Genomic DNA, 4687 nt, shown 5'->3' with positions numbered 1-4687 from the left:
TGGGGGGGGGGGGTTTCTTTGTCCCATATCTGTGTGTCGGTTCATTTCTGTACAACATATTTGTGAAAGTTTGGTGTTTGAGGAGTTAAGAGGTCTAAGTGTGTTAGAAAAGCACTTTTCAGCAATAACAACACACAAAGCTAAAGCTCGGGCCGCTCTCCCTTCCCTGCAGGTGCTCAGTCTCTCCGGCAGGTGGCGGTGTCGGTCCGGGCAGACCGCTTTCCTCCAGCGGCGGCTGCAGCTGCACAGTGGGAGGAGGAGGACCGGGGCAGAGACACCGCAGATACACCGAAACTCCGAGGCGTCCCGAAAACCCCGCAGGGCAGAGCAAAAAAAAAAAAAAGAAGAAGAAGTAGAGCTTTAATTCGAGGAGTTCGTGTTGGCGCCTTTGACGCGCGTGGACACCGCCCACCGCCGCGCTTCAAAAAGAAGACGGGGACTCCGCTCCTCCTCGTGCGATGAGGCAGCGGGTATAACTTACGGAGGAACCGGTGTCCGCGTCTCGCCGGCGGACCTGTGCGGCAGGAACCCGGGCTCGGCGTTGAGGTAAGCGGGTGGAACAGCGCACGTCCCAGCCGGGGCTTTGTCGCTCCTCGCCCCGGCTGTCGGAGAGCTGCTTCGGCTGGCTGTTCGAACCGGAGCCGCTCCGAGCTCACCCCGGGATGTGGGCTCTCTGCTGCGGCACGAGGGGGTCTCTGGGTGGGGTCTCCAGAGGCTGAGACCCGGGGGTGGGACGGTATCGTCCATGCCTCCCGCGGGAGCTTTAAACACCTGTTTTTCCAAGCCTTTCACATAAAACGTATTGTAATTACCAGAAATCAAATACTTATGTTTTTTTTTAGCAAATCTAAGTGAGGATACATTATATGGCTAACACACTCTCACCAGCATTCCCATAAAAATCTCTCTTTTTTATTGTAATTTATATTTTCACCCGTAAATGTGTATGTGAGTTAATTTGTCTGTCTGTTAGCAAAATATCTCCTGAACCGCTGGATGAATTTAAACGAAACTCCCAGGAAGTAACCAATGGATGTGCCTCTACAGCTGATTAACTTTTGGAGTCAACCCAATCTAAGATGGCCGCAAAACCTAATCGACCTTGGACCACACAGAAATGGCTACAACCCAGTCACTTTCACACCCGTTGGGCTGAAACTTGGTGTGGTAGCAGCTGAGAGTCGTTCACAACACGTACTCTGAGTGTGAGATTTTTGCTTTTAACCTTCGTCAACAATCACTGGAGTTAATCGTGTTTGTCTGTTAGCAAAATATCTCACGTGCTTCCTGACAGATTTTTACGAAACTCTCAGAAAGCGATTGTTGGATGTGCGTCTACAACACATTGACTTTTGGAATCAATCCCATTTAAGATGTCTGCCACAGCTAATCCACCTTAACAAATAGAAATATGGCTATAACTGAGGTGATTGTACAAATATTGAGTTAAAGTTTAGCATGGTAGTAGCTGAGAGTCATCCCCAACACCTCTAAGAGCACTAACAGATTTTGCATTACAGCATGAAATTACGCATCGTTTTATTCTCATGGTTTGACCAAGATGGCTGCCTTTAGTGTCATTTCTCAGTGTAAGCCAATCTGGTCCTGATCGGGACCAGAGCTGATTGTGTGCGAGAAAGAAACTGAATCGTGACCCTTTTGTGTTTAACGCTGTTAAACGTGCGCGCACATTTGGCCCACGATGCCCACGCACTCGCAGAGCTGCTGGTTGTGGAGAAGTCTCTTACAGGTCATTAAGCTACTGACCTGATGTGAAGCCAAGGATTTGTTGGGTTTTTTTTTTTTTTTTTGCTTCCTGTTTGGAAAGATGGCAGGAAGCGGACTCCAGGGCCGGATGGAGGGAAGCGTCCCGACGCGCAGACACCCGGAACAGCTGTTTTGTTTTTCCTACTTCAGCTGAAAATGGAGTGGATTTTGTTGAAAGGAACGCTCCCTCGTTGTCAGGTGTTGTTTTTGCTTTTAGCTAGCCTTTTGTTACACTTTGCTTTTAGCTACCATTCTCCTACATTTAGCTTTTAGCCAGCCCTTTGATACTTGTAGCTTTTAGCTAGCCTTTTGCTACAGTTTAGCTTTTAGCTACCATTCTCCTACATTTAGCTTTTAGCCAGCCCTTTGATACTTGTAGCTTTTAGCTAGCCTTTTGCTACAGTTTAGCTTTTAGCTACCATTCTCCTACATTTAGCTTTTAGCTAGCCTTTTGCTACAGTTTAGTTTTTAGCTACCATTCTCCTACATTTAGCCAGCCCTTTGATACTTGTAGCTTTTAGCTAGCATTTTGCTACTATTTAGCTTTTAGCTAACATTTAGGTATTATTTAGAGTTTAGCTAGTCATTTCATATTTTTTACTTTTAGCTAGCCATTTGCTACAATTTAGCTTTTAGCTAGCTTTTTCCGACTGTTCAGCATTTATGTACCCTTCTGCTATATTAGCTTTTAGCTATTCCTTTGATACTTGTAGCTTTTAGCAAGCCTTTTGCTACATTTAGCAGCATTTTCACAGAGAAACCCCAGTTCCTTTCTGTCTTCAGATGGAACAGCAGTCACCGCTCAGCGAGCGCTCACGCTCCCTTTTGAACAGGAAGTTGACGGCGTCCTGCGAGATGTGTAACGTGCCTCGTCCGCTCGCGCACACAGCCCGTCTAACCGCGGCAGCACTTCGCAGGTGTTCCTCCTTCTCCTCCCCGCTCAGCTTGGCCCGGCACGTTTCAGCTTTCGTCGTGTTCGAACAGGCCGAGGAGAGAGAGAGAGGGCGAGAGACGATGACAAAAAGCTAGTTTACGTCCGGCCTGCTTCTCTCACTCGGTGTTGGAAAACTGGTTTGCTTTCGCAGGTGCCCTCTAGCTTTTATACTTTTTCATTTTTTCTTTACGCAGGTATGTCTGCGAGCAGCTCTGCCACCCTCAGGTGCTGCAGTTTTTGTTCTGCTGTCATACTTTAATGGACTCAGCAGACTAGGCGAACACTGACGAGCTTAAAACAGGAAACAGTGAAAAGGCGGCGGGCGATATGCATTCCTTCAGGGAATCTAAGTTCTCAGAACCTATCCAGCCGAGGTGGAGAGTCGACGTTAATTGGCCGGAGAGCGACGCTGCTCGTTAGAGTTCCTCCTTCACAGGAGGCCCTCCATTTTTTGTTTTTAAACCCCCTCAACCACGGCGTTCGTTTTTTTATTTACTTGCCCGTTAATATGGTGACACGTGAACCAACGCCGTGGTCCTGCGAGGAGGCGCGGACGTCTTCACGCTCGTTGGCTGACGACAGAACTCAGACGGACCAAATGGACTCGATGTCCGGACTCCGACCGGCGCAGGGAACTCCTTTTGGGCAGAGAGCGCCAAGAGTTTTGCAACTTCATTTCGCTTCTTCCCCTGTTGGTGGTGAGCTGTAGTCGGCGGCACTACGTCGACTCGCTCAGTTATATGGAAAACCACCGAGGTCGCGTAGAAACGAGTCGGGCTGGATTACAGCGTAGCGAGTCGTGTCGAGACTGGACAATGGGGGAAAAAACGGCAATTAGGTACCAAACCTCCAAGCCTCATTTGGCCTAAAAGTCTTCTAACACGTTGTTCGTATTATTTGCAGATTTTGACTTGAACTAGTCTGCTCCGAGTTGAAACGAGCTCAGTGACTCGTGATGGCTGCAGTTACTGAGGCTGTTTCTATCCTGCGTCAGCCCTGAATGAGCTGATCCGCCCCCCCTAAGGACCAGGATTTCTTTAATCCTCTCCCTTACGGAGTCATTTTCTCCTACCGTCTGCCTGTCCCGTCCCGTCCCCCCGTCTCTGTGTCATTTCTCACCCTCTTTAACAAAATCCAAGACAACGTTTTTCAATCCACTTTGGAATTTCTTGCAGACTGTAAAACAAGTCCAGATTGGGGGGAAAACTACGAGTCCACCTTTCATCACTCGGTCCGACTCAAGTCTTTGCAGCCTCGGATAAACGGACCAGCTGCTGGGTTTGTGAGTCCGCTCTGAGGAGTCTTTCATGAGTTCAACCAATATTTTTGCATGTTAATTTGTTTTGTCTATTTACATAAATCATCAGAAAAGAGAAGAATAACTTTATCTCGATGTTTTATATGAAATGACACGTTTCAAAATGCCTTTTGGCAGATTTATTTTATTTATCTGTCATCGAGCATCCCTAAATGCTTTTCTGCTCCGCAGATGGACTTCAATCCCTGTGAATGGCTTCTCTTTTGTTTCTTTTCAAAATCGTAATTGCCACCTCCGTTTTCCCCTCTTGAGTGTTCCTTTCAGCAGTCCCCGGCCGCCTTAGCCCAGCGTGGCATCTGGGCGCACTCGTCGTTGGGTTTTCATACAGAGGCGGCCAACAGAGGAAGCCGTTGGACCGCCGCTCACAGTGGCTGGAGGAAGGGGGGGGCTCGTTCAACGCTTCCAGGCGAGGCCGCGCTCAGCCAGGCTCTCACTGTGGCGGTGTGGCAGTCCGTCCATCCGTCCGTCCGTCCGTCCGTCCATTCATCCGTCCATCCATCCGTCCATCCATCCGTCCATCCATCCGTCCATCCATCCATCCATTCATCCATCCATCCATCTGTCCATCCATCTGTCCATCCATCGATTCTACCCATCCATCCAACCGTCCGTCTGTCCATCCATCCATTTCATCCATCCATCCGTCCATCCATCCATTCCGTCCATCC

General features: G+C 48.7%; 1 protein-coding gene across 6 annotated transcripts in view; it reads left to right on the top strand.

Moving 5' to 3' along the window:
- The first annotated feature begins 324 nt into the window (after positions 1-324).
- The window catches only part of rhbdf1b (rhomboid 5 homolog 1b (Drosophila)), a 36104-nt gene continuing 31741 nt past the window's right edge, over positions 325-4687 (top strand). For 3 of the 6 annotated variants that reach the window (XM_025006452.2, XM_037980934.1, XM_017418602.3), the window contains exon 1: positions 325-546. The gene's annotated coding sequence lies outside the window, so the exon portion shown is untranslated. Of the gene's footprint in view, positions 547-2326; positions 3984-4687 lie in introns of those variants that run through there. The other 3 variants (XM_037980935.1, XM_025006453.2, XM_037980933.1) reach the window with 2 other exon arrangements.

The sequence above is a fragment of the Kryptolebias marmoratus genome, linkage group LG17, assembly GCF_001649575.2.
Source record: "Kryptolebias marmoratus isolate JLee-2015 linkage group LG17, ASM164957v2, whole genome shotgun sequence".
NCBI lineage: Eukaryota > Metazoa > Chordata > Actinopteri > Cyprinodontiformes > Rivulidae > Kryptolebias > Kryptolebias marmoratus.
This window is presented reverse-complemented; position numbering and strand designations above follow the sequence as displayed.